Source organism: Podarcis melisellensis (genome assembly GCF_964234715.1).
Source record: "Podarcis melisellensis genome assembly, chromosome: 1".
Taxonomy (NCBI): domain Eukaryota; kingdom Metazoa; phylum Chordata; class Lepidosauria; order Squamata; family Lacertidae; genus Podarcis; species Podarcis melisellensis.
Window position 1 is genome coordinate 110,102,465 of NC_138528.1, and position 23,545 is coordinate 110,126,009.

The window sequence follows — 23,545 nt, forward strand, 5'->3', positions numbered from 1 at the left end:
AAATTTAAATACAACACCAATTTACAAGTTAGGGAATAAGCAGGCCTTGTCTTCATGATCACAGTGTTTGGTAATTGAACCAAATGTTGCTTTTGTTCCCCAATCTAGCACGTTCCCTTATCTAGTGTGATTAATAAGAGACTCTTCGTGTTCCTTAAAAAAATAAAACAAATTAAGTCACATATCCTGTAACATTTCACAGTGGAAAATCGGAACATTCTTGTATACTTGTAACACCGTATTTTCTCATCCCTCTCCCACCACACACACAGAGCTGAAAGCTTTTCTCTTCCAATATTTACTTAGCTAAAAAGCATCCTTATTTTTGCTGGCTTTAGAAGCTGTTGTGCTATTACATTGGTAATAACAGATTCCTTTGTTTAATATATTGGGAATGCTAGATGTTAATATTTAATTGCATGGTCGGTATGTTGGTGCTTCCTATAGGATAACTGCAGTTTGCCTTTTTTAAAAAAAATATCGATAGGCATGGAGGAGATATGACACTTTGGGCTTTCGAAACGCTCAGAAAGAATTATTTATTTATCACTTAATAATTTGTATTTCTGAGCAGTGTGCATACAAAGGAACCCGACAGTGAACAATAACAATGAATAAATAAATCATAAAATCGAACATAAACCCAAGGGCTACCTTAACAGATAATCTCTGTTGTGTGCCTGAGGTTCATCAAGGAGGGTGCATGGCTAATCTCTGTTGGGAGGGAGTTCCACGGGCTTTGCCTAAGTTACTTGCATGTATTTTTGTCTGTTTGTTTTATTCAACACGAATTACATGCCACTTAATAATAATAATAAAATCTATTGATGGTTTACATAAAACAGTATGAAATATTCCTTGGAAAATAGTGATTAAAAGCAGACATTAAAGAGTGGTTATTGGTAGCAAATGATAATTGGCTCCATCTTCCCTTGAAGAGTTTCAGTTATCAGATTCTAACCACAAAAAGTCATTGTAATTACAAGCTCTGAGTTGCATTTGTCATCTCAAGATTCTTCCTTTGAGAGGCCTGTGTGTGGTATTAATTGGAATGATCGCAGATTTGGCATGTAAACTTGCCTTATAATGCTGACCTCTTAATATACTGTCTTCAGTGGTGACAGAGTGAAAAAAAAGTGTGTGTGTGTGTGTGTGTGTGCGCGCGCACACACACACACACACACACACTTCAACACCCTCCATAATACTTATCAGTAACTAAGTCATTTGTGGATAATTACCTTGAATTGCAAGGCACTTGTTGCTAAAGATAATTCCTGAATGATTAAATTAATTGTGTCTTGACTTCTTTTATCCTTCCATGATTACCCTATTCACAGTCTAATTAAGTAGGAAGCAAAAGTGCAAGCCCCAAAGCTTTAAGTCTTGATTCAGAGAGCAAACATGAAAAAAAGAGTGTTGCCTGCCTAGACTGTTCTTAACCCAGTCATCCCATCTAGTCCTCTTCTGAACACAGAACCTCAAATCAGCCTAGTTATAAGAGCAGTTGAGCAAGTAGCAAGTCTGGCTATGAAGTAGGCTTGGCGTGCAAGCATGCAAGCATGAAATTTACACTTACCTGGGAAATAACATTATGCAATGGTAAGAATGTGCTGTGGAACTGTTTTTAAAGTTTTGAGGAGGGTTTCCTGAAACCGATCAGCTAATTTACTTCATCAGTAGTGAGAAGTGTTCGTTTTAAGCTGAATTTTGGATGCTTTCTAAGCATATGTTGAAACTTTCATCTTTCACTTTATTCCTATAAATGGCTGTAAGTCAACCGTTTTGAAGTTGGTCTTGGAAACATCATAAGCTCTGTTCTGAGACCTCCTTTGAGCTTTTCCCTGTGTAAATAGCTTGCATACAGTTTGTCATCTTGCAAATTAGAACAGGCATGGGCATGATACAGTCTTTACCTAGGCAGGGAGAGAGGCACCCCACTGTGAGATGGTGGTAGTGGTGGAACTGCACACAAAAGTCTAATCATTAACAAACTTGCAATAATTTACCCTTAAGCAGCACAATCCTAGGCACATCCGAGTCTACAGAAGTGTACTGGCAACACATCCCATTTTGTTACTTCCAAGTATGTCTGCCTAGGACTGCAGCTTTATGCTTTCGGAACAAACTCTTGTTTTAACAACAACAACAACAACAACAACTCTGGATTACTCCCAACAAAATATTAAAAACACAGTAAAACATCAACTATTAAAAACTTCCCTGAAGAGGGCTGCTATCAGATGTCTTCAAAAGGCAAATAGTTTATCTGTTTGACATCTGAGGGGAGGACGTTCCACAGGGCAGGCACCACTACTGAGAAGGCCCTCTGCTAGGTTACCTGTAACCTCACTTCTCACAGGGGGGGGGGGAACTGCCAGAAGGCTCTCGGAGCTGCACTTCAGTGTCTGGGCTGAATGATGGGGGTGGAGACGCTCCTTCAGGTATACAGGATCAAGGCCATTTAGGACTTTAAAGGCCAGCACCAAGACTTTGAATTGTGCTCAGAAATGTACATCTGCCACCATTCTTTGCCCTAAAACAAAGGCAATAGAAGTGATGTAAGCAAAAGGGCGTGATTAGTTTTGCACCCTTTGCATCTTGAAGTTTACATTCCCCAAGCTGAAAGTGTTCACAGTTTCTGCCCCTTTCATACACTTTCATGCAGCACAGTGAGTAAAGTTGATCAGACCTGGAACTAGAGTCCAGACTTTGTCTCAGGCACAAAATCCAGGAGATGGTAGAATAGTTCTGAGAAATAAAAAAGGACATTTGATAGGACTGGCAGGGAAGACAAAGCTTTTGATAGTAAGGTCATGAATGAGGCCGGCCAGAAAGAAAGACATTTAAGTTGCTAACGTGGAAGATTTCTGTCCCAAGGTTAAGGAAAGGAGTGTGTTTACTCAGATGATGTAGAAGGAAAGCTTTCTGACTGAGGGAAATGAGGTTGCGGGTAAAGAAGGGCATTAAGAACATAGCACTTGGAGACAGAAGGATCTCCAAATGATGCAAAGCAGTGCAGCTCCTCCTCTGGAAGAACTCCTCCCTCCTATCTCTGAAATAAATGTTTCTGAGCTTCTACAATACTTTAACTGGGGTATGGTTTAGTTTAAACCCAGTGCCTAAAGAAGCAGTATTAATAAATTGCTGGCCTTATTAGAACAAAACATAATGAAATGCTTTGGGGAAAGGTGATGGGGAAAGTTCAAAATACCTATACCAGAAGAATGCAATAAGTACTAGGCTGCAAGGAGCTTCATAAGATGGGAGGAAGCTCCCGGTGTTAAGATCACAGCAGAAATGAATTGTAGGCAGAGGTTAAAGGGCCACTGAAGCAAAGACAATGATCTTTACAGAATCCACGTTTGTGGAGCTGAGATCCTTGAAGTGCTCCACTCCCGCCCCCAGAAGTCTGCAGGTATGAAACAGGTGCAAAACTGTAAGTGCTTAGGTGATAAGTTGTTAGTGGCAACTCTTTCAGGAATTGTAAGAAAGACTCCAATATGAGAGGCTGCAAGACTAAAGGATTTTTGTCAAGCTAAAAAGAACAAGCAACTCTGGCTGGAAGGGAGTGCTAACCAACAGAAGTGAAATAGCAGACTAAGAGCATGAGGCTGATCAAGCAAATCAGAAGAGGAACTAGACATCTGTGCATAATGGCTTGGATCCTAAGGTATGGAAATTCATAAAAGAATAATTTGCTTGAATCCCTGTCCTCATGGCCTTCCAATCTCCCACATTCTTCAGGAGGCCCCCTAATCCTTCAGCAGGGATGGGTCCCGTCCCCCCATTTAAAGGCAACCTTACCTAATTCACACTTCCTGAAATGATATGGGAACTGAAACACACCAGTCCTTTGACAGTGGCACCCATTTTGCAGTGTAGTTCCGGAGCCAAGTAAGGTGTACAAGAATGCATATACTCTAGGGTAAATTGTTAGCTGCAAATAAATAAATCACAACATACAGAAATATGAGTGAGAATTAGTTTGCAGATATGCGTATATTAGATAGAAACATGTTGCACTGAGAAAAAAAATCACACTAAAATGCTGATGAATTTTCATGAGGACTACTCTTTTTTTTTTTTTAAAAAAAAAATGCAAACAGACCAGGAAAATGAGAAACTGAGAGATTCACCTAACCCTGCCATCCAAAAAGACTTTTTGGGTGGATGGCTCAGGAGACTTCAAGGAGAGGAAATAATGGAAAACTTTGCTTCTATTAACTTATATTAGGCAATGAATGAGTAACTTTTCTGGGAGAGATGTTGCTCTGTGGCTCTGCGAATATTGTTTATATTTTTCTGATCCTGGTTTTAGGGACTGGGAGTTTAACCTTTTCAGCAGATGTGATTCAGTCTCTACTGGCAATTTCTAAAGTGTATTTTCTTTAAAACTAGTTCCTGTCTCCAACATTACCAAATGTCTCCCTATTTTATGGTGCTTTACCTACAAAGGGTGCATGAAGATTGTGTTTTGGTGCTTTTTTGCAGTTCCTTCCTTGTTTTCCCTTTTCTGTTTACAACCTTCCCTGTATTAATGCACAGCAGGTACACATAAAGTCGTTGCATTGCAGAGAACAATTCAGTTAAGAATAAAACAAGGAGTGTTGCTAAAGAACAAAAGATGGGACTGCATTTCAACATTTTTTCTCAAAATAGCTCTTCTGTAAGTGAATGCCAAAGTTTGACTAGAGGCTCAGTGAATAACAACAGATTGTTAGTATCAGGACAAAACAATTAGGAACCAAATATAGGATGGAGGGGGTGGGGAGGAGTAGAAAATGGATATAAAACCATCAAAGGCTTTTAAAATCTGATAAAGTTAGACCCATCAGATACTTGCATCTACATCTAAATTCTGGAGACAAGCTCCCTGTATTGTATTAAATGTCCAATAATATCCACAAAATTTGAAATGGAAGACCCTTCAGAATATGCGGTTCACAAGAACTTGAGAGACCCTTCAAACTGGTGGGTTCTTATTCTTATTCTTATTCTTATTCTTATTCTGTGTGGTGCTGTACCTAGGTTCCCTTCCACCTTTGGCAATGAGCTGTATCAGTGCCTCCCCTGAGAGAGAGAAATCACTTTACTGCAATAGCTGCATTAGAAATTACAGTGACACCTTGGGTTACATACACTTCAGGTTACATATGCTTTGAGAGCCAGTGTGGTGTAGTGTTAAGAGCGGTAGTCTCGTAATCTGGGGAACTGGGTTCGCGTCTCTGCTCCTCCACATGCAGCTGCTGGGTAACCTTGGGCCAGTCACACCTCTTTGAAGTCTCTCAGTCTCACTCACCTCACAGAGTGTTTGTTGTGGGGGAGGAAGGGAAAGGAGAATTTTAGCTGCTTTGAGACTCCTTAAAGGGAGTGAAAGGCGGGGTATCAAATCCAAACTCTTGTTCTTCTTCTTCTTCAGGTTACAGACTCTGCTAACCCAGAAATAGTACCTCTGGTTAAGAACTTTGCTTCAGGATGAGAACAGAAATTGTGCTCTGGCGGCGAGCCAGCAGCAGGAGGCCTCATTAGCTAAAGTGGTGCTTCAGGTTAAGAACAGTTTCAGGTTAAGAACTGACCTCCGGAACGAATTAAGTACTTAACCTGAGGTACCACTGTACTACATTTTATGCAGCCCAGGTACTCAAAGCATCCAGAGTGGAAGCAAGGTGAGGAGGGAAGGGTGAACAAATTCACATGCTTTTGTATCACAGTGCAAGAAAGACAGGAAATTTCTCCTGCTTATAATCTCACCACAACAGCAGCGGTGCAGCGTCAGACACATATATGCCAGACACTTCGTGCTTTTTTTCCTAGAAAAATAGGTGCCGGTACTCACCATGAAGTTGCTACAGTAAGTTCCACACTTTTTAGCAACAAAAAAGAGGTGCCAGTACTGCATACCCCTGAGTACCCCCTGAAAAGAAAAGAAAACCACTGCATACACTCCATAGTCTTCCATAACCTTCAAACTGACTTGCCATTTCTCCAACTGCTCAACTCCCAGCTCTTGTCTAAACTCATGAACTAACACATATAACTAGAAACAAATTTCTGAGGTGATTTTTTGTTTCCCCACTAGGCCTGGGCACCTGGTAGAGGCTGGTTTCACCAACCTCTAGATATGCCTCTGTTTATACTGAATCTTCCACACATCATTCTGCTTTATTGTTCTGCAATACCTCCCTAATAGTGCCACATTTTTGCTGTCTGTAGGGGTTGTTGTTGTTGTTGTTGTTGTTGTTGTTGTTGTTGTTTTATTTGTGTGGTGCCCATCTGACTAGGTTGCCCCAGCCACTCTGGGCAGCTCCAAACAGAATACTAAAAACATTATAAAACATCAGACATTAAAAACTTCCCTAAACAGGGCTGCCTTCAGATGTCTTCTAAAAGTCAGATAGTTGTTTATTTCCTTGACATCTGATGTGAGGGTGTTCCACAGGGCGGGTACCACTACCAAGAAGGCCCTCTGCCTCCTTCCCTGTAACCTCACTTCTCGCAAGGAGGGAACCGCCAGAAGGCCCTCGGAGCTGGACCTCGGTGTCCAGGCTTTGTGCTATAGCACGGCAAAAAATAGCCTGGGTCATTTCAGTTATAAACAGTTGCATGATTTCAGCAGGAAATGATGTGGTATGTCCACCCAAAAAACGCTGACAGGAGCAAACAGTATTAAAAGTGGGATTGTGTATAACCATGGATGTGTATTTTCATGTATGCGCAATTAAAAAGATGTTTGGAGAGACCCTGCATTTTGTTTTCTATGTAGCAAAAAAAGACATTTAGAAGAATAATTGTTAGCAATAATAATTTGGGGTGCATTCTTTTGTCCGCTTATGGTTTTATTACTATTCTCTGGTATTCCACTAATCAGTCCGAAGAGACTCCCAAAGCAGTTAACAATAGATTAAAATATATATAAAGTAATCAATAAAATGATACAATAAAAGTTAACTACTAGAGAAGCCAGAAATATCAGAATTAAAACAGAATTAAAGGACTAGAAAATTAAAAAGACTGTATCTGGAGAAGGGCCTGTGTAGGAGAAACTAATATTTGGGCAGTTCAGTTCCTGTGGATATATTAGTCAAGTCCAATGGGTCTACTCTGAGCATGGCTTACTCAGGTGAACCCCACTAAAATGCAGAATGAAGGAAAAGAAGTCCAAGAATTGCATCATTGCTGCTGCTGCCGCTGCTGCTACTACTACTACTATTCTCTTTTGCTATAAGCTTTGTGCCCCATGCTAAAACTTATTTTGACATTGCCCCCCCCATCTGAAACAGTTCCAATTTCAGACGTGGCACAGGAGCGAGAGGTGTGTGTTCCTTCAGGCAGCATTCAACAAACAAAGCAAAGCATCCTCAGGTGTCAAGTTGCTGCTACTGTACTCTTCCTCTCTGCCTTTGCCCTTTGGTGTATGTAACACAAGGACGACATCGGGGGACCACTCAAGGACGTGTCTGTCTTCTCTCGCTTGACCTGGAATAGGCACGGGTCACCAACTGCAAGGGAGAGCAGGGAGGGGGGCCTGTCAGAGATGCTCCGGCATAGGTTGCTGCCAAGTATTTAACGTGTTATGTGACAGAGAGAAATGGAGTGTGTGTGTGTGTTTTTAAAAAATCCTGTAAAAATTGGAAGTAAAAGGTGTAACATTGGTATCCATTTGCCTGTTATAGGTTGTTTCCTGTTACTGTGTGACAGTGAAATACTCTCCAGGTGCTTTTAATGAGGGCTATTAATTCTGCATCTTCAGATGACATTAATTGGCTCAGTGCAGGGCACAAATGATGCATCCTCTGAGATGAATTTTCTTAGCTTCATTCTTCACTGAATCCCAAATACATGTGCAGACACAGCAGGTGACGTGTAACATTCTGAGGAGATTAAATCTCTGAAGAGAGAACAGAGCAAATCGCCTCCTGCCCTTATTGCCCACACAAAATGTGACACATTGCTCCTCCACAGGTTTCGTTAAATCTCCTGTTATGTGTCAAATAGTGAGGTTCTGGGGATTAATAAACAAAGGTACATTTGTTGTTTGTGTTAAGTGGACTACAGGTACACAAGAGCTGGGGGCTTTCAGAGCTGGATCCAGAGTCCACGGGGCTTTCGGAAAAATGGGCTTCATTTCAGAAATCTCATTTGCCTGGTGTCTTGAGGTTTTCTGATAAACTGACAAGAAGATACACATTGCTGGATACTCAGGAATGTTGATCAGATGGTGTTATTTCATGTGACAGTTTTCTCCCACCACAGAGCAATCAGAGATCAATTTCTGAAAAAGAGAGATGTTCAGTTTCTCATAACTTTCTTGACACCTCTGACCTGGAAGTACCTTTTTTCCTCATCCCTGATACGAATACCCAGTTGTTGCTGCTTAGCAGTACAGTGGATGCTCGGGTTGCAAACGTGATCTGTATGGGATGCATGTTTGCAACCCACAGCATCCGCAACCCGCAGCGGCATGTCTGCGCATGTGCGTATTGCGATTCGGCACTTCTGCACATGCACAAAGCATGATTTATTGCTTCTGCACATGCACGACTGCCAAAACCAGGAAGTAACCTGTTCTGGCACTTCCAGGTTTCGGCAGTCCATAACCTGAAAAAAAAAGGGACGCGGGTGGTGCTGTGGGTTAAGCCACACCACAGAGCCTAGGATTTGCCGATCAGAAGGTCAGCGGTTCGAATCCCCGCGACGGGGTGAGCTCCCGTTGCTCGGTCCCTGCTCCTGCCAACCTAGCAGTTCGAAAGCACGTCAAAGTGCAAGTAAATAAATAGGGACTGCTCTGGCGGGAAGGTAAATGGCGTTTCCGTGCGCTGGCCTGGTTCGCCAGAAGCGGCTTAGTCATGCTGGCCACAGCTGTCTGCGGACAAACGCCGGCTCCCTCAGCCTATAGAGCGAGATGAGCGCGCAACCCCAGAGTCGGTCACGACTGGGCCTAATGGTCAGGGGTCCCTTTACCTTCACCTTTAACCTGGAAAAAACGCAACCTGAAGCGTCTGTAACCTGAGGTATGACTGTAAAATGAAGGCAAGTTACGACACATGATCCAAGGGATTCCTCTGCTGCTTTGTAGATTCCTTATTAAACCGCAGAGGCAGAGTTAGTTGCTCCCGCACCCAGAGTGGTGCACATGCTATGCACCCGGGGGCAGGGCTAGCTGCCCGTGGGGGTACAGCGAGCAACCCAGAGGGGCGGGACGGTGATGTCACCCCCCCGGGATGACACCTAGGGTGAACCGTACTCCCCACACCCGCTTCCTCTGCCAGTGCTAAGGCCACACATGAGTAGGGAACCTTTGGTCCTCCAGAGGTTGCTAAATGACAGCTTCTGTCATCCCTGGTCAATGGACATACTGATCGTAGTTGCAGTTCAGCAATATACGGTTCCCCACTCCTGCTGTACTTTAACACGCTGATATTTATACTACAGCCACATTTCTGGCCTTGGGGAAACCTGCAAATCCCAAAGGCCACCCTAGGGCAAAATAGAAGTGGGGGAGCGAGGATGGCCATTTGGTCTGGGCCTCAAGCTGCGAGTGTGCCCTCCTTACATTTAAACAATTGTTCAGTTTGCTAAGTTCCGCAACTTCCATTTATGCACATCTGACCAAAATGTGCCACGCTCTTTCAGCTGAGAGTTGCAGATTTAAGTAAATAAGAGCTCTGATTTGGTCCCCAACCCCTCTTGCTATGTCATATTAAAGAATTTTGCTTTGTCATATTAAAGAGTGAAGATATATTTGTTCTGATGGCACAAAATTAGACCTTGATGAGTATGTCCTCTCAGATCAGATGATTATATCAACAAAATTCCCTCCCTCCCTCCCTCCCTCCCTCCCTCCCTCCCTCCCTCTCTCTCTCTCTCTCTCTCTCTCTCTCTCTCTCTCTCTCTCTCTCTCTCTGGGATCCTTTTATATGTGTTGTGATTTTTGCATTTTTATTATGGCTAGGATGTTCAAAAGCTGGAAGGAGCCCATGCCTCTCTGAACCTATGAGGTGGCCTGGGCCACTCCACCTTTGCTCCTGGCATGTTATTCTACTAACACGTTTCTTGCCTCACAAATGTATGAGTGTTTGGGGCCATATTCTACTCTCTGATTTCCCAAAGACAAGATTAGCAATGATGCACCCCCTGGGTAGGAGATTTTCCTCCTGGAAGAGCTGCAAGCACACAGAAAAAGAATTGACCATAAATATAATGGATGGAGCACAACAGGAAAACATTAATCCCATTAGGATTATTCAAATCTGATGATGTGACAACTTTAAAGCCGAACAGCAGTCATTAAATGCTGCTTCTTCATTTCTTCTTCTCCTTGGTACTGAAAGGAGAAAATACCAATTAGAACGCTTACTGCTGATTCTGTTAGAATCAATCAAGCTTCCAAAGGAAACTGCACTTAAAAGGAACGAAGGAAGCAACTATACCAGTTCAAGCACCCAGAATTTCAGGCAGAGAGAGGGGAGGCAGGCAGTAACCTCAGCCAGCCTATAGCAGCATCTATAAAGGGGCTGATAAAAATACCAGGCCCTATCTGACATTTTATAGTCTAAGCAGAGCTGTGACATAAACAGAAAGGGCCATTATCCCCCCCCCTTGCAAACCTAGCCCTGGCAGTCCTGTAAATAAAGTATCAACTGCAGTTAGAGTGGCAAAGACTGGGATTTAGCCCAGTTATGCTAGCTTTTTTTTCATGTAAATGGCCATTCATATGTGCTGCACCCCTCACACCTTCAATCTGAAGTGGAGCATTCCAGGAAGGACTATACCACATGCTATTTCTGAAAAATCAAGTTAGGTCTTAGGTTTTGCCATTTACTACAGATCACTGGTGTGGTGTTCAGTTTTACTCAGAGTAAATCTGTTGAAATTAGTGAACATGACTGAGCTAGGTCCATTAATTTCCATGGGTCTACTCTGACTAAAAACTTTTTTGAGTACTACCTTCTCAATTTTTGCCTAATATAAACTGTAATCTGTAGTAGGCACATATGGTCCATATGCAAACAGTTGGAGTCAGCCTTAGTGTTTGAGTTATAAGGACGTTTTGTGCCTCATTTTCTGTGCAGAACCTCTGTCTCCTCTAGTGTACCGTAATTTGTTTCACATTTTGGGCTCATTTTGAAGGATTTAAAATTAATTGCTTTGCTACAACATTAACGGTTGTAAATATGAATGCGCACAGCATTACTGCAGACTCAGTCTTTTGAAATCATTACATTTAATTTTATAAGGCAGATACAACACTATTGTAATAAGGATGAATCTTTAGCTTCGGGGCAGATCTTTAAAAATAATTACAGTGATATAACTTCTCCAAATAAGGCTTCCCATGAAAGCTTCCTACTTTTACCTCCCAGATATTATGATCCCATGGACAGCCTAATCTTGAAAGCACTCTGTGTTGGCAAAAGGAGACCGTGAAATGTATGCGGGTTGCACCTGTGGAATGCTTTGAAGATCAGGCCTAAAGTCTCTCACGCTGGAGGATCAGCTCACTCATAATAATTGCCATAATTAGAAAGATTTAACTAGCTGAAGGGCAGCATACATTAGTTCAGAATTCAGAGGTTGTGGCTGAAAAGCACACATAGGAATAGAAATGCTATTATCAGAATGCAGAGAAGTGGAAAAAATCATTTGGAATAATATGCACAAGAAAATTACATACTTTTGTCTTGTTGATTTCAGTGGGAGAATGATGCTAAAGGAGCATCATTTTCCCACTGAAATCCACAAGGTGGGCTCACCCCTTCCTTTTTTCAAGATATAATAGTGAGACATGCAGGCATCTGATGTCTTAACACTGGATGATTGGCTGGGTGAGAGAGGGCAAGATGCCTATCTGACCCAACCCCACTTTCTCCCCAGTGTCTTTCCTTCTGGTGTAGCTTCCTTCCCTCCCTCCCTGTGAAATAGCGTGGATTCTGATTCCAGTTGGCCATTATGGGAGTCCCCCTGGTCCATGGAGGCATCAGTTAATTCAACACTGACCAGTGGGCTTGAGCAGGGACAGATCCCCCGGTATACTTTTGTGGTGAGTAGGCAATATAAACATTGGAGCAGCATCTAGCAGATCTGCCTCTTGGGCCAGGGTTGTTCCACCTAGCAGATCTGCCTCTTGGGCCAGGGTTGTTCCACCTAGCTGAAAGTCAAGGTGATGGTAGCACTGACATCTCCAGATGTTACAAGGTCCCTACACATAAATGTTTGAGCTTAGTTTGCTTTGATGCAGCTTCCTGCTGTTGTTCGCCAAAAAAAAGGTCATGACTTTCTTCCCAAGCTGTTGTCTGGTGTGACCATTCCAGTGCATCAACAGTGCTTGTGAAACAGCCACTTTCTAATACATGAACTCATGGACCCAAAGGCACTCACATGGTCTTACACTGTGGACATATTTCTACTCAACAAAGGTCTCTATGCTTGGAGATAATGAGGATGCCCTTCTTCCAGTGGATGGGATATATAGATATAGATATATAGATATAGATATAGATATATTCAACATACTTAGCAATATGACTAATACAGTGGTACCTCGGGTTACAGACACTTCAGGTTACATACACTTCAGGTTACAGACTCCGCTAACCCAGAAATAGTACCTCGGGTTAAGAACTTTGCTTCAGGATGAGATCAGAAATTGCGCAGTGCCAGGACGGCAGCAGTGTGAGGCCCCATTAGCTAAAGTGGTGCTTCGGGTTAAGAACAGTTTCAGGTTAAGAACGGACCTCTGGAACAAATTAAGTTCTTAACCCGAGGTACCACTGTACTGCTTTCTGAGTTAACTGAATGTTAGAGCATTGTTTTTCTGATTTGAATTCTTTTACTGATTTTTGAATGTTCTTTGTTTCCCATGAAGCTCAAAAAAATGTACTCCAGTTCTAATATGGATGCTTTAGGAAATATGATTTCAGATCACACTGTGCTTTTTTGGTGGGAGGGTGGGGGAATGCTGTAATTAGCACCCTCAGGTTTTCTTTCTGTTCTCCCTCTACAGGAGATGTTTAACAAAGCTACTGCACATTCCCCAAACTTCTTTATAGGGTACATCAAAAGAACAAAACTTTTCATGGGTGAGGAATCCTTTATCTTCCCTCTTCATTCACTAGCTCATCTCTGTAACTCATTCTGCCACCATTGCAGAAATATGATGGACGAAAGGGAATCCAAAACGAACCAAATACCTTAGGAAACAAATATTTTTATAGGATTGGGGTGGGGAGAGGTTGGTTTGACTTATATATATTTGGATCATAATCAAGCCTGTGATTTTATATCTGTAATATTGTAGTTTTTAATAGAAGGTACTGTTGAAATGAAATCTTTTGTTTGTTAAGTTAATGGTCCTAGCCAGGCCTGTAAAAACCCTATTTACATGTCTAAAGTGTTGGTCAAGAACAGATGTGTTGTCATAGAAACAACAAAGTAGTGATGCTTCTCTTGGATGCCACATAATCCTAGGGATAGAAGGACAATACATCTGGAGCTAGCCTGTCTGTCTAAACCTGGTCTGGAGCTAGGAGCTGAGAAAAGATGCAAATTTCTTAAAATTGCGAACTGCTGTGAAAATGTGGAGAGCTGAACTTTACACTGGAAAAAGATAAACCAGGAGAAGCTGAAATCAACAAATTGACTCATCCCTGCCAGTAGCACCACTGATTTAGCCTTAGAAAACTGCTCCTCTAGTCTAGCCCTGACTAGATGAATTGCCCCTGTCATTAGTTGTGTTGTATCCTCCTTACAAAAAAACCCCATAGCTCTTCATTTTCTTTTCTTCCAAGTGCTTGCATGTAACTGTTGAAGGAAATGCTGTTATGTTCATAATTGTTCATATGTTTTACTAAGACATTATTAGGTAATTACTTAGGACAAAATGAAAGGAAATAGCTTCTGTGGAAGGAATGATAACGAGTATAAAAGTTTCCGCTGATGATTCACAACTGTTCTTACAGTTCATAAACATCAAGTGTGTTTACAAGCTAACTAGACAGCATTAGAAAGAACATTCAGCCTCCCAGGCTGTATTATTTTTTTGTGGGGGTGGGTGGGCTCTGATTATCCTCATTATTTCACTGTGACCATGTGACAATATTCCTAAATTGCTAATATTCTTCTATACTTTTTAAGGTTGTAACTTCCACCTTGATTCTACTCATTGTTAAAGGTAGAATAGATCAGGTGCAACCTGCCCATATGACTGGGTTGCCCCAGCCACTCTAGGTGGCTCCTAGCATATAGAAATGTATTAAAAAACCTATACAGGGTTGCCTTCAGTACAGCTTGTGGGTTGGATATCTCCATATCCTCCAACATCTATCTGATGAAAATAGAGACTACCTACCATACCCACCAACAGGGATTTTTCCCCAGCCAGAACTCACTGGAACTCAGTTCCAGCATGTCTCAGGTGAGTGCCATTGCCAATATAAGAGGACACGGTAAGTTCCAAAATATACCACCCGCATCGTTCTACCTGGACGCTGAGGTCCAGCGCCAAGGGTCTTCTGGCGGTTCCCTCACTGCAAGGAGCCAAGTTACAGGGAACTAGGCAGAGGGCCTTCTTCATAGTGGCACCCGCCCTGTGGAATACCCTCCCAACAGATGTCAAAGAGAACAACAACTACCAGACTTTTAGAAGACATCTGAAGGCAGCCCTGTTTAGGGAAGCTTTTAATGTTTGATGCATTACTGTATTCTAATATTTTGTTGGAAGCCGCCCAGAGTGGCTGGGGATGCCCAGCCAGATGGGTGGGGTATAAATAATAAATTATTATTTAATTGTTATAGTAGCACTGCCCTCCAACATATTTCCAATGAAAATAGGGACGTCCTAAGGAACAGCAGGACATTCTGGGATCAAATCAGAAACCAGGATGGCTTCTGTAAATCTGGGATTGTCCCTAGAAAATAGGGACACTTGGAGGGTCTGGAATTCACATATTGAATGTGAAAGCCACTTCCGACATAAGGAGGAGGTGGTGTTGTGGGCTCATGCCCCCAACAATCGTGTGGGGCTGGCTTCAGCCCCGCACGACTAGGTATCCTTACAGCTGATAAAATTTGTGTAACTTGGTACACCAGACCCTACAGAGAAGTGGCTGTTCTGTAGCTCTCATTGAACAACCTACTACAAACTCATCAGAAAGTTGCTGTATCCTGCCAGTCATAATAATATTATTCTTGTCTAGCAGTTGCTTGCCCCAGTATATTTAATGAGTATAAAATGAAAAAATACCCAGCTGCAAAACTTATTTTTTAAAAAAATTCTTCCACATATAAAGCACTCTAGTGGGCTTAACAACCCATCATCTAGGCAGAAGTATTTGTTATAGTGCCAGAGTTGTCCAGAATACAAGCTGTCTCTCTGCAAATGCAGACATGGCATCGCTTGTTTCCAATAGTATTGTGATATATCTGTCACTAGGCAGCATCCATTCCATTAGGCTGTAATGGAGGAGGGAGGAAGAGAGAAGCAGGCCCATCATCAACTCTGCTGAGAAGACTGCCAGCTCCTCCCATCACCTGTCACCTGGCAGCAACCATTGCATCAGATTATTTCAAAAAGCAAAATTCCTGGCGCCCACAAAGAAAGTTGTTGAGCTTTTCTTAGGAAGACCCTGAAATCAACGAGCTTTTTTGAAATTGTTCTGCTGCTTTTTCCATCACGTTGCCATACGTCCAGGTTTTCCTTGACATTTCGCCAATTCGGGAAAATTCCTCCGACGCCATTTTTACACCCGGAAACCAGGACATCTCAGAAATCTGTAGCAGAGGAGGGAAAAGAAGTGCAGCTGAGAGACCAGAAGCTGAGAGACCAGCAGCTTTGAGGTCCTCCTGTCCTTAATTTTTTCCACCTTAGCTGGTTATTGGAAAAACTTGTAACTTCAAGATTGTACCTCTTATAGTGCGATCCTTTCTGCTTTTCCTGATGTGTTGGGTATGAAACTAGACCACCCGCACTACCATAATAATTTCATTTTTTAAAGGAGTGTGTGATCGAGCTTTTCCTTTCTTCATCCTATGATAGGATATGTTTGTAATGAGGCTGCTTACATGACACCCCTCTCTCCTTTCCATTTTTCTTTCTCACTAGTGAAATTCAGCTGCAGAAGCATGTGTTCAGACTGAGAACTCTTCATGCTTTTTTTAAATAAAAAAATAGATTATGTACTGAGTTGAATAGGATCCAAAAAGCAGCAGTCTGATTGGTCTTAGAAAAATAGGATTCAGAATGCAGCAGTCTGATTGGTCCTAGAATAATAGGGTCTAGAATGCAGCAGCCTGATTGGTCCTAGAACAATGCAGCAGTATGATTGGTCCGCAGGAGCCACCCAATCCAGCTCCAGGTGGAAGTGAATCCGCAACCTGAATGGCCTACAGGAGAATCCTAGAATTAGCCAATCACATACGACCCATTGTGTAAATAATGTATATAAAGCAGATATTTTGGGGGAACTTCCATTCCTCACTACTATGAGCTGAATAAAGAGCATGAAATCTACACTCGACTCCGAATATATTTCATAGATATTTCAGAATTTTGTTCATGAGGGACATTTTCCTTCCAGGTCCTCTGGGAGATGGTAGAAAGCTATTGCATTCACCATACAGATGGCTGTGCGAGCAAACACACACCCTGTCCAAAATCCAGTGATCTGGTGGGATCCCAATCCAACCCAAGTTGACACAAGGCTGACCCAGGTCTGGGCTCCAAACTGATTCAGAGGCCTTGCACAGTGTTGAATAAGGCTTAGCCTTAAAGCCTATGAAGAAATGTGAGGGAGAGGGAGATAGGAGGAGACACCCAGCCAGCTTGCATCTCCTCCGTCCCTTTGCTGCCAGACCTGCCCCACCCCCCAATTTGGGTAGCCTCAGATTGCTCTGGATGCACCTGATCTGATCCAGGAGTATGGGGTAAGTGGTGGGGCATAGAGGAAGAAACACAGGAAATGTTATGAATCCCTAGTTAATGTTTAAACTGAAAAGTTGATTTGCTTTATCAAAACCCCAGAAGCACAAGAGATCAAAAAGCTTCCATTACTTTTACTGACTGGCCTCCACTCGAGAGCTCAAGGGATCGTGGGAAGCCATCTTTTACAGAATCACACAACTGGTCCATCTAGCCTAGCATTGTTTGCACAGACTGGCAGCACCTCTCCTGAATTACTGGCAGGAGTCTCTTGCAGCCTTCTTGGAGATTCCAGAGGCTGAACCTTCATGAGAAATGCATGCTCTACCACTGAGGTACGACAATTTCCCTTCCCACCCACCCCCATGAAGTGCTTTTGCAAAAACCACAAGAAAATCCTCACGATCTGCTATCTGCCTGTCACAAAATATCTTCCTTTTGCACCCTACTCCATGAAACCTGCAGAGCCAGAAATCCTGATTGCTGTAATCAACTGAGCACGTACAACTCCTTGGGAAGAGATGAAGAGCTGGAGCATGCTTTATGGTCAACGTGGGGGTGATACCAAAGAAACCAGGGAACTCCCCGGGGCAAGCAATTCTCATGGCAGACATACCATTAGGACAAAACATCACCGCACGACTTGTCCTCATCGCTGTTGCGAAGTCTCCACGGCATCATGCAATCTTGCTGGTGGCCCCAGAGGGGAGTCTGGGGACTTATGACAAGACGGAAGCAAGTCGGTGCTTTAGAACATTCCAGGGATGGCTTGCCACACGGAGGTAGTTTTCAGCACCGTTCTTGCAGTGACAGATTGTAATGTGTGCTGTGGTATAGAACTTGAGAGGATAAAGACAGAGGCAAGCCAGAAGAGGAGGAGCTGGTTGCGATCTACACCACATTTCCCTATGCAATGTATACTTTTGTAAGGCTACACCATTGTTGAAATATATTCTGTGCCTCAGTTACCTGACACAATAATAGGCCTTGCTTTGTGCCCTGGGACTTACTGCCTATTAAACGCACTATGAAATGCAAGCGTAAGCTATCCAACAGCTTACTGGAGGATTTCTACTGACACAGTAAAACATACAATAGAGATTTTGGTTCTTGATGGCAATATTAGGTGAACACAAAAACCTTATTATGCAGGAATTCAGACGTCACCAACAGAGACGGAAGAAGAACAGTGAATTTCTAGATCTAATGAGGCTTTGCTACAACATAATGCTATGTGAGGAACTAGCCAAGTGACATTTTTCAGTGTTCAAAAGTTGAATTCAAGCCTCTGTTTCCAAGCATACGCACTTGAAAGCATATTTAGAAGCCCCATGTCATGTTAAGAATAAAGTTTATGCTTCCGCAGAGAAGCTGGATTGGCAAAAATGGCTGACTGCAATAATGACTGCTTTAGGAGTGATGCAGGCATTGCTATGGATGGCCTATTGTTCACCCCAACATTCTACACACACACACACCAGTTTTAAACACGCCTGTGGTTTTGTTAACTTGCTGATTTTATTCTGAAGAACCGACAACAAAGGATTTGGCGGGGAGGGGGAAGGGAGGACTCCGCTAAAAAGTCAGTTTGTTCCCTCTTGTTAACAAGCATGATATTATTCATGACAAGAGCAAAATTTAGTGCTGAGTGTCATCTCCGCAGAGTCTAAAATTTGAGGAGACCGACTCCAAAAGAAACTGCAGTTTTGCAGCTGTCAACAAACTCAACAGGGGTGCCATCCACACACTCTTTTAGCTAGCTGGAGATATAAATTTTATTGGGAAGCACAAGTTCTAAAGTTTGATCTCTGTCCAACAAGTCCATTGTAAATATACATACCGGTGTCAAACTGCAAATTGTATTTTGCAAGAGGAAAGAAAAACTTATTGTAAATTGAGATCATGCCAAAACATCAAAGAAATTCTTCTTCTTCTGCAGAACCAATGGAAAATGAAAATATTTTCATTATCCTAATAGCCCTCTTTTAAGAAATTAGAATTGTTTAGAAAAAAGAACCATAAAGCTGGAGGAAGGGGATATAAGCTGTACTTTGGATTTAACAGTGAATGAAATCTCTTTTCTTTTGCAGTACTTGGGTTGGATCCAAACTTGCCAACAACAGAGCACCACTGGTGCTGCAAGGAGGGAGCAGGCATGTTTGACAGATTCCACTGTTGCTACTTTAATAATAATAATAATAATAATAATAATAATAATAACCGCTCCCCGCTTAAAACGGGGGGCGCCCTTTTCATGGACGCGTGCAGCCCCTAGATCTGGAGCGGCTCCAACAGCATAAGCTAGGCTTTACCTTCCCTCAGGTGGGATACCTGGAGGTCTCCGCCTACCTCAGTCAGTTGTCCAATCCCACCTGGGGGAAGCGTTGCCAAGGAGACCAGGCCAGGTAGGGGAGGGATTACCTGCCCACACAAAGGAGGAAGGATCTTACCTGGGAATTCTCACTTGGCTCCAAAGCTTCTCCCACCCTACCCACCCTCAGTCAATGTCTTATTTTGCAGGTTAATTTTTCCTCACAGGTTTTGCAGGTTAACTTTTCTTCACAGGTATGCAGGCGCTGCTACGTTAAGGTCGCTGTTAAAGGGCCGGAAAGGAATTTCCCTGCATTGGCAGGTTGCGCCTTTCCCATAGCAAAACGTCACAACTTTGGTGGTATCAGGCCTTGGGCGGAATCCTTTTGTCCATCTTCCTCTTTGCAGCGGCGATACCAGGGTTCCCCGTTAAAGGGGTTTTCTGAAGGGAAGCTTTGACCGTACGCCGAAAGGTCGTCATTGCTCTCCCCTGTGGCGGCGGCGTTACGGGGGCGGCTATCTCTGCTTGAACATATGTTCTCCAGAGCCGGCCCATCCCCCCCCCACACTGGATAACCCTGATGCTCCCTAGGTCCCCGGCTGGGGACTGGGGAGGGAGAACGCCCAATGCCTGAGCCAAGGTCTACCCACATTTGAAATTTAATAAAGTTGTGGCCAATTTAATCCCATAGCACATTGTCTTGAGTTGTTATTCCACATGACGGGGGGACCACGTGGGATCTGGGGACTCCGCCTGTCCACGCAATAATTGCACCCCACCCATCTGGTTCTGGGTGACTTTCAACATATTTAAAAACATAAACAGATGTTTTCTAAAGGTTATATACTTACTCATCTCCTTGACATCTGATGGCAGGGCGTTCCACAGGGTGGGTGCCACTACCAAGAAGGATCTCTGCCTGCTTCCCTGTAGCTTCACTCCTTGCAGTGAGGGAACTACCAGTAGGCTCTCGAAGCTGGACCACTGTCTGGGCTGAACAGTGGGGGTGGAGACTGGTATTAACCAGCCTGACTCCTTAGCGGGTGACTCTGCCGTCTCCAATTCTGTGTCTTCATTGACACTTGACTAGAGGGTCATTAATGCTCCTCCTCCTTCTCCACATTCCAGCTGGGGAATGTTAATAAAGCACCACACCGCCAGGTGCCTAAGGATGGAAAAGGTCACATCACTTCAGCTACAGGAAACTTTTTAAAAGCCCAGAACTTTCCCAAGACAGAGCTGAAGGAGGAGGAGATGTCAGAAGGAAAAGATGCAAGGCACAATTTGCTGGCTTGCTGCTGTTCCATCAGCTGAGCTGTGAAGGTGGTTCATGGTGCTTATGAGCATGCTGTGAGCCTCCTTATAGTGCATCTGTTTCCAACCTAAAAGTCCACATAGATGTGACAGCTATTAGGAAATGACAGGCAAATTATATTATTAGCCCCCACACTTTTTTTTTTTAGAATACACTGCAGCAGACAAAAGAGGCTGTATTTTGTTTACCATAAAAAAGCCGTGGATAAAAGATGTAACCTACAGCTTTTCGCACTGAGCTTATTAACTATATGACTCCGTTAGAAACATGTCTCTGGGTAACCAGCTTAACACAGTGCATTGTGGTTATGTCCAGTGAGCAAACTGAAAGGCATTTTTTTTTTTTTTGTTGAAAGCCTTTGTACTGACTCTCAAAAGCGTTATGTCTCCGATGTAAAAATACAGCTACAATATAGTTTTGGTATTGATTTTGCTTTCACAAAGAGGAGGGAGGGAAGGGAAAATAAAGTACATGTTTGCACATAGGTACTTCTATTGTGACATCTCCGAAATAGATGTTTGCTATCAATATCAACATCTCTGTAACCACACAACAGATCTGAAAGACCCGTGTAGGGATTCTTGCACTCCCTTCAATTGCTCCTTGTGCCGGGCTTTCAGTCTTTCAGAATTCACCTGGAATACAGACAGAAGCGAGAGATGTAAAAACAAACAAACAGAGAAAGGGGTAGGAATGAAAAACAAAGAGAAAATGACAAAGATGGCCTATAGCAGAAGTAGGGGGACTTGTTGGACTCCAACTCCTATCAGACCTAGTAGACAACATGGAAACTGTAGTCCAACAAAATCTGGAGAGTCACAGGCTTCTCACCCCTAGATCGTTCTTGAAACGCTTGTTTTCCCACAGTAGAATGTATATGGACACAAATGGTTTCATAAGCCATTGCAACCAAACATTCCAACTTGGGCATGCTCAAATTATCTTTTAAAATAAGTATAGCTTCCACATAAATTTGTTGGTGTGTGTAATTTGGTCCATGTAGTATTGGGGTCCCGAGGAACACATGGCTTTATAAATAAAAAACCAGCACTTTGACTTGGGTTCAGCCACTAATGGGTAGCCAGTGTAGCACATATGGAAAGAGAGGAAGTAGTTCTTCTTTTCTATGCTAATTAATGTTAATCAAGGGATTGACAATTGGATAAGTAACCTCACTTGTTGAAACTGGAAATGTTCATTTAATAAATGTGCAGGAATTGGTTGGTGGATAGTTGTCTGAAAAGGAGTTAAGTTTAAAAAAAGCAAGTGCAGTCATACCTCGGGTTAAATATGCTTCAGGTTGAGCATTTTCAGGTTATGCTCTGTGGTGACCCGGAAGTAACGGAATGTGTTACTTCCGGGTTTCACCGCTTGCGCATGCGCAGACACTCAAAATGACTTCACGCGCATGCGTGGAAGCAGCGAAACGCAACCCACGCACGTGCAGATGCGCAATCGCGTGTTATGTTCTATTCAGGATGCGAACGGGGCTCCGGAACAGATCCCGTTCGCATCCAGAGGTACCACTGTAGATTGTAATGCAAGGTTATTTGTAATGTTTGAAGTTAAACTAGAATTAACTGGGGAATATGAGGCAACATCGAGGAGAACCATTGACACATTCAGGAGGGTATACAGGAAGTCAGATTTGGGAAAATGTTGAATTTGTTCAGATTTGGGAAAATGATATTTTGTTTTAATTTAATTTAATTTAATTAGTGATCAATTTGGGAAAAAATGAAAATCAACAAAAAAGATTTGCAAAAAAACACACAGAGGGGTTGGTGGTATGTGTTCAAATCACCTTGACCCGGTGAGCAACCTGGCTGCTGAATCCTGCAGCAGCTGCTGTTTCCGAACTGCCTTCAAAGGCATTCCAGCATATAACACAGCTGAGTCTTACTTCAACAGTGGCAACGTGGTAACATAACAGGCATGGGCCACACATAGAACTTATCTCCAACAGAATGAAATGGCCCAAGAGGCTCATGGGAAATGGCATAGGGGGCACCATGGCTGCCTTGAGATGTGATTGTGTGATCATAATGCTCCACTCAGGGGTCTACCTTGCCTCTGGCATGCAACTGGCACAATCACCCGCACAACAGACAAGAGTTTCTCAGGCTTTTATGTACTTTAGAGCATGGGGCAAAATGATAGGGAGGATGGAAAGGTGCATTGATAGGATATACATTGAAAAATATGACCACAATATCATAAAACATACTTAAGGAATTTCCAATCATAAAATGCTTACCTGTTTCCTTAGTATGAGCATTGCAGTCTTTTCTGTAATTTTCCAGGGCTGATTGCTGTTTTTTTTCAAATCCTCTTTCTCTTGAATCCAGGCCACTTCTGAAATAAGCATTATTAATGCCACTGATTTATCATCAACTGACCCGCATTTCTGATTTTGTCGGCTATTTCTTCCTTTGTGTGAAATTTGTCACGAATCAAAGCCCTGGCAATCCCCTGTATGCAGGTGCTTTGGGGCCCATGGAGCGTCTAGGGTAAACACTGTTGGTAGGCGGGCGGCATGTGAGCCATATTTATGCGACTGAGAGAAGGAGAAAGATATTCTTTGATCCTGACTTAGCCTGAAAAATGAATGCCATCCTCTTTTAAGCTCCAAAGGTGTGTGAAATCCTAATGCTGCACAGTAGAGGTTTGGATTAATAGCAAAGTGACGGTCATGACAGTCTAAAGAATTTAAGTGCTAGGCTTTTCACAAGGAAGATTTCTCTCTCTCTTCGCCCCCCTTTCTTAAGAAGGAGGTATTTTAAAGATTTGCTTTGCTGGATGGAGTGTGCCACAGAAAATCTCTAGCAGAAATGCCTTGCAAATCAGAGGAGCACATTTTTACTTTTGTTTCTATTGCATGGTGGGAACTAAACAGGTAAAGTTCTGGAGAGTGGCCAGCCTTTGCCTACCTCATGATCTCCAGATGTTTTGATCTACAACTCCCATCAGCCCCAGCCAACACCTGCTGGAGGGCACCAGG

The 23,545-nt window shown here is 42.9% G+C and overlaps 1 long non-coding RNA gene across 1 annotated transcript; it reads right to left on the reverse strand.

The window, feature by feature from the left end:
- Positions 1-20,959: 20,959 nt before the first annotated feature.
- On the reverse strand, positions 20,960-22,901 carry LOC309363748. Its single transcript, XR_014165573.1, has 2 exons — positions 22,802-22,901; positions 20,960-21,179 (listed from the first exon to the last, which is right to left on the reverse strand). It is a non-coding gene; the product is annotated as an uncharacterized lncRNA (long non-coding RNA).
- Between the last annotated feature and the right edge of the window lie 644 nt (positions 22,902-23,545).